Raw genomic sequence first — 13,295 nt, 5'->3', positions numbered from 1 at the left:
CGTCGCCACACGTCCGAAAGTGTCGTTTAGCAACAATGGAAAATCGTCGTTGTATACACACACACAGAGAGAGAGAGAGAGAGAGAGAGAGAGAGAGAGAGAGAGAGAGAGACACAGAGAGAGAGAGAGAGAGAGAGAGAGAGATGATGCGTTTCACTGTCGCAGCCGCCAGGCACCAAGACACGTGAATGAGCTACAGGGGAAATCTGTTGGTGAAGTTGCCAGACATCGATAAGTGAGTGAGAGAGCGACAGGGAAACTCCATTCTCTCTATAGACACATCAGCTGACATCACATTGTATTCACAATGTGAAAACTAGAGAGAGAAAAATATATGGGAGGCGGCACATAAAAAAGAAAGAGTGAAAGAAAGGAAGAGAAAAGAGTAAGAGGGGAGGAAAGGCAACTATTCTGTCTCCAGACGAACAACAAGAGCACCAAACACACAATTCCTCCAACAGAACTGAGGTGGACTTGCTTGTAGTCTATCACAAACCGTAAAAATAAATAAATAAAATAAATAAATTAAAAAAAGGGGGTGGGGGGGGGTATTCTCTTTGTGTAGGTAATTACCATTTTTCTCCCGTCGTCGTTTTCTTTGTGTCAATGAATGGAATCGTGTGCAGTTTACAACAGGCGTACATAATTTGCTGACGTCTGACCCGCTTTGTGGGTGTGGCTCCTGTTGGGAAATATTTATACTGAATAAATCCTCCTCCGAGGCTTTGATTAAAAACAAACTCAACCCCCAATCCCCCCCCCCTCCCCCCTCTCTCTCTACCTCTCCCTGTCTCTCTCGCTCTCTCAAGTTTCAAGAATTTTTTTCTTTCTTCAAAGATGCGTTTCCGTCACACAGTAAAGAGTTTCCACACACACAAAAAGCATACAATGCAAACAAGACTCAGTCGCGTATCAATATTCACGTGCGGAGTCGAAATCCCCGAAGAGAGAAAACCTATACATCTGCCGCACACACAAGCTGTACGCATCAAGCATGCACGAGACGGGCACAAAATGACAGTTCCTTGTAAACCCTCCTACTGACCGATACCAACGACTGCAATACTGCCGACACAGACACAATAGGGGGAGTGGGGAGGAGGAAGGGGGGGGGGGGGAGAGAGAGAGAGCCTACTTCTGAGTGATTGTGTTTTGAGAAGTTGGTGGGTAGGATGGGGAATGTGTGTTGAACAGGGGCTGGGGGCGGGACGGGGGAGGGGGGAAGGGGGGGGCGGCAAGAAGATAAGTTTATGTGGAAAGCAGAAAACCGGAATTGCACCGAGAGCAAGGTCACAGAAGGGATAAAGGAGAGAGCGCGCGCGAAAGAGACAGACAGGGAGGGAGGAAGGGAGACAGGGAGGGAAATACAAGTCTACTGGAAAGCAAGGGCAGCACTGGCTTTAAAAATAAAAAAATAAAAAAATAAAAAAATGTTCTGAAAAGCGATGCAGTGAGATAAGTTCCTTACATGTGATGAGAACAGGTGTGTGGGTGCTGCCCGCTCCTTCCTGGCCAGGAGTCGGGGTGTGCGCCCCACATGGTGCAACCTCGCCCGCACCCCACCCCTTCTCTTCCTACCCTACCACACGTATCCATTCCCACCCTGCCACCCGTTCCATTCCCACCCTACCACACCTATCCCCTAAAGCAGCTGGCACCCAGACAACATCTAATCGTCAGAGGCTGTGGCTGGCTGTGTGGGGCACACGTGGCGATGAGGCCTAGGACCCTTGTGTGAGTAAAGGGGGAGACACATCCTTCATGTCCGTTGGAAGTCAGCTGAACAAACGTGGACAGGAAGTTGTCCGGAGTACCACCGTGGAGTTTAAAGCCCGCAGCTGTCGATACTGGAGGTTAGCATGTATGTCTGGTGGGGAAAACGGGGCACCCAGGAATCGTGAGACCTGGGGGAAGAGTGGATACCTTTTGTCTTTTCTGTTTGCTTGTGGCTACAGAGCAGGCATGGGGATCATGGTCCAGATTTAAGTTGTCCCGGCACATCACGTGAACCGACTGGAGCTGTTGACGCCACGACTATGGGTGGCAATGGGTACAAGCATGCTCAGAGGGACCTGAGGAAGATGTCTAGACATCAGAATGATGGGCAAGGGCAAAGATAACGTGGACATTGACAGCCTGCTACAGTTCTCTCTCTCTCTCTCTCTCCTCCCCCCCCCTCCCCCCCGCCCGCACCCCCACCCCCCACCCCACCCCCACCCGCACCCTTTCTCTCTTTCTCTGTGCTATGAAACGGATGTAGATAAGCAAGGACAGATTGGAAGAATAGGCCATGCCTAAAATCTTAATCCTTAAATAATTTTTTTTTCTAAAGTTCTGAGAGCTCTCTCTCCCTCTCTCTCTCTACGTTATCTTTAGCAGTTACGTTCAAGGAAAAGATCCATAAACACAGCTGCAGTTTTGCGTCGTGCGAAATCTGTTATAATCTTCCTCACGTTCACACTTCCTGCACGTGCTAACATCTCTCCCTTCAAAGCGGCCTGCACAATTTTACTGTTATGAACGAAAGAGCTGCATGATGTTCTGTTACATGATGACACCACAGTTTGAACTGCTTCGGGATGTATAATTATTCAAAAGAAACTCTACTACGTCATGGTCGTGTCTTCCTGCAGATGTTTTTTTTTTTTCCTTCCGATTTCAAGTTTACACCTGTTCTGTCTGCACTGCCACCAACCTGAACACCCAGAACATCGGACACAACATCCCTGAAGGATGAACCAGGACAGGGCGGGGACTGGCCAACCAAGGAATGAGGTCCTCCACCCCGACACCCCACCCCCACTCCCCCTCACACACACCCACACACACCACACACACACGCGCAAGCTGGACAGCGGGAGAGGGAGACAGCACACTGATGAGGTTGTTCGGCCAACGGTAACACAGGAAATTGCCTGTACTCTGTGTGTGCGTGTGTGTGTGTGTGTGTGTGTGGTTGTGTGTGTGTGTGCGTGTGTGTGATCAGAGTTTCCAAGAGACTCCCCCGCCACCACCCTCTTGCCAACTCTACCCTTTCCACTGCACCCCCCTATCCCCTCCCCCCCCCCCCTTTCTCTCTCTCTCTCTCTCTCTGTGCCAATGATTCGGTCCGACTCCCCAGGAAATGACAGCTTGATGAGCCCACTGAATTTTGCATTGCTGTCGTCACCACCCCCATCAGTGTCCCCGTCACTCATTATACCTCTCCCCAACACAGAGCGAGAGAGAGAGAGAGAGAGAGAGAGAGAGGTGGGCATTCTTCGGCCCCTTCTCCCACCCCCGTGCTCTTTTCAAACAGCCATCTGCGATACGTCCACGTCCATCAGAGCACTGTGGATATCACGACACACGACCAGAACTACCCCCGAAAACGGAGTATGGCTGCCTTCATGGCGGGTTAAAAACTGTCATACACGTAAAAGCCCACGAAGGAAGAAGAAGAGAAGGCCCGAACTGTGCACTGTGCAGACATCGTGTCCTCAAGGTACACATCCACACAGGCATGCACCATCATCTGGCTAGCTGGGTGGGTACACGTTACACACTGACACGCTCCCCCTACGCCAACTCTCTCTCTCTCTCTCTCTCTCTCTATATATATATATATATATATATATATACTCGCTTCAACATAAAGAATGCCATCAAAAAGTATGTCTACTATTTTCAGTTTTCACACAGTAACAAAATTTAATATACATTCGGAGAGAGAGAGAGAGAGGAGGGAGGCGGGGGTGCATGTGTGTGTGGTGGTGGTGGTGGTGCTACACTGGACCGCCACCCACTCTCTCCTCGTGGGGAAAAGACCGAATCTCACTCGGCTGAATTTCATGGGATTAAGAAGAATGGCGACACGATTCAAGATCTGTATTATCAGCAACTTGCTGCACAAATAAACTACATGCTGAACTTGACGTGCTGAAAACTGACCCAAGAGCGCGTCACTCAGCGTGAACATCACCCTATCCTGCGGTCAGTCTGCACGGAATTAGAAATGTGGGTAGGGAGAGAGGGGGGGTGGGGTAGGGCGTGCAAGAAATGCACATCTCCCCTCTGTCCACTTCACTGAACTCCTCCCCCCCCCCCCCCCACCCCTTAACTACCTGTGCATCCGCTCACTACCCCCTCCCCCCACACTGACACACCTGCGATGGTTGTCCCAGCGGGTATTGACGTAAAACCCGAATGAAACTAACAGATCGTGAACTGCAGCGAGATTTTAATCCTGCCTTGAGTGCCGTGAATTATGCACAATCTTCCAATCGGCTCCAACACTATCTGTCTGATCTATCTATCGGTTCTATCTATCGGCTCTATCTGTCTGATCTATCTGTTGACTCTATCTCTCTAATCTTTCAGAAATCTATCAGCTCTATCTCTCTGATCTATCTGTCGGCTCTGTTTGATCCATCTCCGATCTATCTGCCTGATCTATCTATCTGTCTGATCTGTTTGATCTATCTGCCTGCTCTATCTGTCTGATCCATCTATTGGCTCTGTGTGCTCTATCTATCGGCTCTATCTGTCTGATCCATCTATTGGCTCTGTCTATTTGCTCTATCTATCGGCTCTATCTGTCTGATCCATCTATTGGCTCTATCTGTGTGCTCTATCTATTGGCTCTATCTGTCTGATCCATCTATTGGCTGTGTTTGATCCATCTCCGATCTATCTGCCTGATCTATTTACCGGCTCTATCTGTCTGATCTGTTTGATCTATCTGTCTGCTCTATCTGTCTGATCCATCTATCGGCTCTATCTGTCTGATCCATCTATTGGCTCTGTCCATGTGCTCTATCTATCGGCTCTATCTGTCTGATCCATCTATTGGCTGTGTTTGATCCATCTCCGATCTATCTGCCTGATCTATTTGATCTATCTGTCTGCTCTATCTGTCTGATCCATCTATCGGCTCTATCTGATCCATCTATTGGCTCTATCTGTCTGATCCATCTATTGGCTCTATCTGTCTGATCCATCTATTGGCTCTGTCCATGTGCTCTATCTATCGGCTCTATCTGTCTGATCCCCGGACAGAGGGATCAGGAACACTTGTGACCATGTGACAGTGTGTTCAACACAGGACTGTTCACTGTGACCATGTGGCAGTGTGTTCAACACAGGACTGTTCACTGTGACCATGTGGCAGTGTGTTCAACACACGACTGTTCACTGTGACCATGTGGCAGTGTGTTCAACACACGACTATTCACTGTGTCCAGTTAGGACATGTATTCAAAGCCAACGTGACCTGCTTTGTGTGTGTGTGTGTGTGTGTGTGTGTGTGGAGGGGGAGAGAGAGAGAGAGAGAGAGAGAGAGAGAGGTAATAACATCAGGCTCATTAACAGTAGGCAGAAAACAATCCTGAAGAACACACACACACACACACACACACACACACATTCTCGTTTTGTCTCGACGAAAGTGCTTTATTTCTTCCCCTTCTCTAAAACCATGTTGTTGTGCTTCCGCCCCCCCGCCCCCCGCAACCCCCACCCCACCCCACTCCCCACCCCCCTTTTGTGTGTATGTGAAGAGAAAGTAAGTGTTTCTCTTTCCGTCTGTAATCCATTTAACCAACCTGGGAAGCAAAGCAAAGGAGGGAGATGTATGTGAGTGGGGGTGAGGGGGCGGGGGGCGGGATGGGAGTGTGTGCATGTCAAGCAATGGTGGTGGTGGAGGGGAATGCATGTCAATGGGGTAGTGGGGGAAGGGGGTGGGTGGTGGGGCTGGCCTTGATGTCACGAGGGGGAAAAACAGAGGCCTGAGGGTTGTACTAGAGACAGAGGGCTGGACAGAGGTGGGGGTAGGGAGAGGGGGGGGGGTAACAAGAGACGGAGAGGGGACGGGGAGGGGGGGGAAGTGGGGGGGGGGAGACAGTGTTAAGAGGAAATAATCCCCTGTGGACACCCCCCTCCCACTCCCACCAGACTCTCCTGTGGTTTGCATGCAAGCCCATTTTACATTACCACCACTGTGGAAACCCATCTCATTATCACATACGACCAGCCCCCTCCGCTTTCCTCCATCCCCCCCCCACCCTCCGCCCTCCCCAACTTTTCTCGTCACAAACACCTACCCTCCACCCTTACCATACCTACTCTCCACCCTCACCACACCTACCTACCCTCACCACACCTACCCTGTCTCCTTTCAGACCAGGTGGGTCCCACCCCCAGGTTCCTCCCGTCCCCAGGTCAGCTGAACCAACAAGACTGAAGCGTCAAGAAAGGACAGTCCGTGTTCCTTTGAACACAGCCTTCAGCCAGCATTTCAAATAAGACACGTCACGGGCACAGTCACCAGGTAAACCACACCCAACCCAGAGTAAAAAAAAACACAACAACAACGAGGTCTTCTATTGATTAGAACTTCTCAGATTCTATTCATTTGTGGAAACGTCGAGATTTCGTGGTGGGAAAGAACGAGACAACGAGAGAGAGAGAGGGAGAGACAGAAAGAGACAGAGATACAGAGAGAGAGAGAGACAGAGACAGAGAGGCAGTTACAGAGAGAGAGAGAGGAAACAAGTTACCTGTTACCCTGTAACCCATAGGAACGGGGGACAGACAGGGTGCAATGAACACGGAGGGGGGAGCAGGGGTTAACAGTGTGCAATTTTCTCCTTTCTCACCCAGCCGCAACAACAACAACAACAACACACACACACACACACACGCACACACACACACACACACACGCGCGCACACACACACACACACACAACACACACGCACAACTTTCCCCGCGACCACCCATACCCAAGATACGCATTATAATTATGTAAATGATGAAAAGTGGAGATTAATATATAAAAGAAAGAAAAAAGAAAAAAAAGAAAAAAGAAATTTTGTTTTAAAATAAAAATAACGACACGTGTGTAAAGAAGGCAACCAAAGCCAACAAAGCAACAGTCTATTCATATTTAAAATAAAAAAGATAAAATATTTTTTTAACAGGACTGTTCCCACCACCACATTTGCACATCGAAAGCCAACAAAGCAACAGTCTATTCATATTTTGAAAGAGAAGAAAGTATGACAGACAGAAAAAAGAATTATCCCCCTCCCATCCCCCCACCACCACCACCACACCCCAGCCAGTCAGCCAGCTGCGGCCTGCATCCTCCATACCAACCCTACCGGACACTTGGAAGCGGACAACCCGCTGTGCAGACCGGGGCACCCAGTGGGTAGGACGGTCGTTTATCAGTAGTGCCCGCTGTGACTTGGGAGCGGGTGGAGAGGGATGGGGCAGGGTGAGGTGGTGGGGAGGGGGGGGGTGGGGGAGGTCTGCAGGGACACATTCCGTTTGCTTGCTTCAGTGACTTGGAATGATTTACACGCTCCACAAATGAAGTCTGGCAATACAACGTGGGCTGTTCCCAAAGCCCCTACAACACTTGTGACACGGAGGATGACTGAAGGATGGATGGGGGGAAAAATACAGGTCAAGCAGCGCACGCGCACACGCATGCAAGGATACGCTCTCTCTCTCTCTCTCTCTCACACACACACACACACACACACACTACAATTCAAACACGCAGGGTTGCATACAATGTTTGTTTCCATCATGTGACAGCGCCAATCTAAACACACAAAATATTATGCATAATTCAACTGACACTTGATCCATTTCGACTACAGTTACGTTTGGCCAGTCTGTTCATGAATAATGAATAACGTCTATGTTCGGATCACTATCAGCTTGTCATGATCCACACACACACACACACACACACACACACACACACACTCGCCCGTGAAATCGGTCTCTAAATGGGCAAGTGTATGTGTGTGTGTGTTTGTGTGCGTGCGTATGTGTGTGCGTGTGCGTGTGTGTGTGTGTGTGTTGTTGTTCTTGTTGTTGTTGTCATCAATCTCACAATCTTCACATCTTTGCACATCCACCAGCCGAGATGGTTACCTGGTGTGCAGTGCATGGCGGTTCATAATCCGACAGCCAGCCGCACTTGGTGAATCCTATACCCACCCCCCGACAGTGCAGATAAAGGGGATGTGTGGAAAACCAAATACAAACGCGAAAGGACAGGGTCCTATTCGGCAAACATGATAAAACAGGTAAACGTCTTTATCACTCACATGACAGAACATTACAAAAGCCCAAAGTGAATAAACAGGATATGAAGCTCAAAGGGTAAACTGGGAAAAAAGAATTGTATCAACAACAAAAAACAACAAAAAAACCAAACAAAAGAAAACACGATGAGCAAACATGATTAAAAGAGAGAGAGAGAGAGAGAGAGAGAGAGAGAGAGAGAAAAGAGAGAGAGAAAGAGCCCACATGCATCGAGCAATACTCTCCCCACAACCCCCTCCCACCCCCCACCTAAAAAATCCATCATACTGGTGCAGCAGCTGCTCAAATTTAAAAAAAAAGAAGAAAAAAAAAAGAAAATAGTAATAAAAAGAAGGGGAAAAAAGACCAAAAAATTCTAAACTTCCACAAACTGCCATTTTTAATCCACGTCAGGTCTGGGTGTATGCATTATCTATCAAAACTTGACACGTCTCTTTCTGACGCACACGAACCAAATGGGAGTGGGTTGGGAAAAGAAAGAAAAAAAGGAGACAGAGAGAGACACAGAGAGAGAGAGAGAGAGAGAGAGAGAGAGAGAGGATGCAAACGAACAAAATGTACAACAAACAACAACAAAACAAACACCTTACAAACTGATGCAACCAAACCACAAGACAAAAACAAAACTAAACGACAACAATGAAAGAAAACAACAACATGAACACACACAAAGTGGTAGCCTTTTCCACCACATGCTCTGACGAAAGAACACTAACTACACACCCCGACTCACACAGTCAACCGAAAGCACCACGACACGCCCCCTTTTTGCCCGTCACTGTCTCCCCCTGCCTCTGGGAGTGTTGTCCGATGCTCCTTCAGTCCGGCTTTATTACCAAGGCCAATAAATCAAGCTCAGTTACGCTCCCTTAATCTGTCCTGTTGGCAAACGCCAAGCCAGGCTTGTTGCCACACACACACACACACACACACACACACACAGCGGGTAGAAACCAAGAGCGAAAATTGCCTTCATGAACTACCCCCTCAAGAGAGAGAGAAAAAAGTCACAAAACATCATTTCAAAACTTCCCCCCTTTTTCTCTCTGTCTATCTCTGCCCATACCAAACACATACACTGTATCCCATACAGCCAGCAGTCCATGATAAAAAGCCAACTGAGGAACAGGAATATTGGTGTTGGTTAGTTGCTGGTGGTGGCGGTGGTGGTGGTGGGCGGTTGATTGAAACGCTCCGCCCAAAAGGGGGCCGGGCCAGTGCCCGGTTGACAGTGCAAGGGGCGGGGCCACACAGAGGAAAAGGTTGCTGCGTTCACACAGGCCGCATTGCCACTCAACCCACACCACCCCACCCGCCACTTGCCTGTCTCTGCTGCCACGAGAAGAGAAAAACTCGTTCCCTCACTCTCTCTGCTGCTAGTCATATCAAAGACAGTGCGCCGTCGTGGTGTTATGTGGTGGTGTGGGCAGTACTTGAAAAAAAAACACGCTTTTTTTTTCTTTCTTCCTTCTATGGATCATAAGTGATAACGTCGTCTTTGCACAGAGGCACCCCACCCCTTCATTCTGCAATGAGTGAAGAAAGTCGCGAATGAACCGGCTCTATCAACCCCTGCACAAATCTTTCCCCACCATACCGCTTGGTGCTGGGGTTTCGGGGGATTCGGTAAATCCAAGTTTCGCTTCAGTCAGCCAGCAGGAAGGACACAAGTTGCGTGTTGACTCTTGGTGGTGTGTGTGTGTTTTTTGTTTGTTTGTTTTTTTTAAATACACGGCTCCTTCTGGTTGGCCCTTCAACATGGATATATTCAGTTTTCTTCTTGGTACTTCTTGTGCTAATGCCGAGTGTCAGCAGCGATTCCACTACGCCCACGGTGATAATTGTATCTGCATTTCATCCCTTCCTTCATTCCTTCCTCGGTGCTTGCAGAGGAACAACAGAAGGACTATTCTTTGTTCAGGTAAGCTGTAATACTATATTATCCCCCCCCCCCCATGTCCCCCCCCCCTCTCGCCCTCACTCATACACAGAGCTAATGGGTTTTCTCTCCACACAACGGGCCGATAATGGTCTGCTTCACGTTTAAGAGCTCCAAGTTAATTTACGGCGGATGTTCCATCGACGCGCGCTCGTTGTTGGAAGCTTAAAAAAAAAAAAAGGGGGGGGGGGGGGGGAGTGGCGATTATGAAAGTGGGGAGATGGGGGCAGGGAGGGTGAGGTGTGTGATATTTTCTCTCTCTCGTGTACTCTCTCCCTGTGTGTGTGCGTGTGCGTACGCATGCATATCAGATAGAGATATATGAAATGACAAGCGGTGGGAGGAATATGGAAATGACTAGGAAGGGGAGTAATATATCAAAGGACTCTCTCTCTCTCTCTCTCTCTCGTGTGTGTGGGTGTGTATGTGAACGTGACGTTTGCGTGTGGGTTACTGATCCAAGAGAAAGGGTGTGTGTGGGGTGGGGGGTGGGGGGTCTGGGGGGAGGGATAGAGAAAGAGTAAACGAGCTAACCTTTCATGACGCACTTCACACAGCAGTTCCCACCCCTGTGATCTCTTTGACATGAAAATATCACGCATCTCCCTTTTGCCCTCTCCCCTCCCTTCCCCACCCCCCTCCTTCCCCATCCCCACTCCCTCACCATGTCCACCACCTCCCCTTCCTTCCACCCCCTAACCCAGTGATCTGTTTGACATGAAAACATCACTCTCTATACCTTCCTTCCTCCCTCCCTCCCCATGCTCGTCCTCCCCACCCCCATAACAACCTTTCCTTCTGTCCCTCTCTTCTCTGTGTGTGTGGTGTGTGAGTGTGTGTGAGTGTGTGTGCGTGTCTATGTGTGAGAAAGAGAGGGGAGGGAAAGAAAGGGTGCATGCGTGCGTGCGTGCGAGAGAGTGAGTATGTGTGCGTGTGTTCGTGCGTGTATGTGTCCCTATAGTCATTAGGGGACGTGGTCTCCAGCTGCTCCATGACAGCCTTCGCTGCATCACCACCACCTCCCGCCCCCTCCCCTACACACACACACACACACACAGACACTGGGGTTGAAGGTGGTGGAGGAATGTACCATGTAGTGTGGTCCAACGACATGATTAATCTGACCACCACAACACCACCACCCCCTCCTCTCCCCTCCCTCTCCCCCGTGACAGACTGTCTCCCATCAGCACGTCCATCCTGTTCCAGTGGGTACCGATAATAGGATAACGTAACGTCTGTGGCAGTACAGTACAGAGCAGTGCAGGTGGCAGGCAGGGTTAGGGTACAGCAGGGTCCGGGAGTAGGGAGGTTCCCAGCTGGTTGTGGTGATGCTGGTGAAGCCAGTCCAGTTCACTTCGTGTGTTTATTACCACTCTCCTCTTCACACAAGCAGTAGCAGTCACACGACATTCGCTGCTGTTACAATCCTCAATGGCTGTCGTTCCTAAATGACCCACCCACCCGATTCCCTGCTACTTCCCCACCCCTGAACGGGTTGGTCGGTCGTCCCGATCCCACTGGTGTAATCAGTGTTTTCTGTTGGACAATGCAACAGTACACGTTCGGCCAAATCAACACTCGAGAAAGGTGCTGATGTGAAAAACCCATGTTTTTAGCTAGTTGAAAGTAACACGTAAAATAAAATAAAATAAAATAAAAATAAACAAAAGAAGGGGCCTGGAAAGATATAACAGTTGTGACAGCATAGCAGCAGCAATGGCACAGGCTGTGGTGGGCGGTGGGTGGTTTATGGCCCATGGTTAAGCTGGCGCTGTCCTGACGGGGCCTAACCAACCTGATTCATGGTGATGATACTGCTGCAAGAGATTTGTGGCCCCGACCACAAGGGAGGGAGGGTGGCGGTGGGGTGGGGGCTGGGGGTGGGGGGCGGAGAGAGAGAGAGAGAGAGAGAGAGACGAGGATGAGGAAGGAGAGAGAGAGAATGGAGTGGAGCTAGCGGGACAAGGGAAGGGGGCAGGTACCGATTAACTCGCTTCCCTGCTGCGTAATCTGTGGAACAACATCGTAAACTGACAAGGTAACTTGGGGAGGAGACGAGGTAGGGGGGTGGGGCGGGGACATAACAGAAAACGTAGCGGCTGCTTAAACAGGTTGCAGAAAAGGTGTGCAACAATGATATAATGACATCATCCAGTTGTGTTAATAAATTAATTGCAAAACGTTTCGTGACAATCGGAACATACATTCATACATTCGGAGGGAGAGAGAGATGGATGTAATGTCGACTTGTCCGGGAGGGAAAAGTTGCATCAGGAGGGGGAGAAATAAACGTGAGGGGGAGGGGAGAAATAAACGTGTTGGACGGTGTTTTTCGGCGAGCAAGAAGCAAACAACGGCCAGCTGCGACTGATTTGGCACGTGCGCGCTCTCTCTCTCTCTCTAAAACACACACACACACACACACACACACACTGGGGCAGAGAATAAATACATGGTTCACTTTATCCACCTTATTGGTGGGGGTGGTGGGGGGGTGTTCGCCATTTCCCCCGTCCTGCAAAATTTGTCCACATATACACACACTAGGTACTGCCCATTCTACTGTGCCCTCCAGCATTCCACCACAGTAGCAGTCAGTACACCACTGGAACGGTCTTCCACTACAAACCCTCCAGGCCACACAGACCGATAACCATCCATCACACATCCTTTTGTTCTGGGTCTGGGCCGCCTTCTTGTCTCCCCTTTCTATTACCATCACCTTTCCCCTCCCTCCCCCACCCCATAATACCCCTGCACGCTCATTCTCCACGCTGTGTGACAGGACACTGTTGACCGGCTGTGGGCAAAACACTGTGGAGAAGTGTGCGTCCACTGACGGTGTGTTAGTTACCATTCAGTCCTTCCTGTGTCTGTTCTTGTCGTGGGTAAACACCTCTGGCTGTTGTGGAAGGCTGTCCCCCGGCTTCCCCCCAACCCTCCCTCCCCGCCCAATGCACCCCTCTCTCGTCTCCAACCTACGTTCTCTTTGGAAACTGATAGGAGTGCAATCAACTATGACGCCCACTGGCCATGACACAGCCTACTGAAGGGCACTGAGGCTTCCTGTGTCTTTCTTGTCGTAGTTAAACACTTCTGGCTTGGGAAGACTGTCTCCCCCCCCCCCCCCCCCGGCTTCTGCCTCCCCCCACCACAACCCACCCACCCCACTCAATGTACCCTCTCTCTGGAAACTGACAGGAGTGCAATCAACTATGACGCCCACGGGCCATTACATGACAGACCAGA

At 49.8% G+C, this 13,295-nt stretch overlaps 1 long non-coding RNA gene and 1 pseudogene across 3 annotated transcripts in view; one reads left to right on the top strand and one right to left on the bottom strand.

Annotated features, from left to right (window-relative positions):
• The window catches only part of LOC143294914 (single-stranded DNA-binding protein 3-like), a 139,046-nt pseudogene that overhangs the window by 42,618 nt on the left and 83,133 nt on the right, over window positions 1–13,295 (bottom strand). The gene's annotated exons all lie outside the window — the stretch shown is intronic.
• The window catches only part of LOC143294915 (uncharacterized), a 46,088-nt gene continuing 42,143 nt past the window's right edge, over window positions 9,351–13,295 (top strand). Inside the window, exon 1 of one of the 2 annotated variants that reach the window (XR_013056969.1) lies at window positions 9,351–10,025. This is a non-coding gene — a long non-coding RNA (uncharacterized LOC143294915). The remainder of the gene's footprint in view (window positions 10,026–13,295) is intronic. The other variant, XR_013056968.1, reaches the window with a different exon arrangement.

The sequence above is a fragment of the Babylonia areolata genome, chromosome 20, assembly GCF_041734735.1.
Source record: "Babylonia areolata isolate BAREFJ2019XMU chromosome 20, ASM4173473v1, whole genome shotgun sequence".
NCBI classification, from domain to species: domain Eukaryota; kingdom Metazoa; phylum Mollusca; class Gastropoda; order Neogastropoda; family Buccinidae; genus Babylonia; species Babylonia areolata.
The sequence above is the reverse complement of the archived record's forward strand: the minus strand, read 5'-3'. Positions and strand labels throughout refer to the sequence as shown.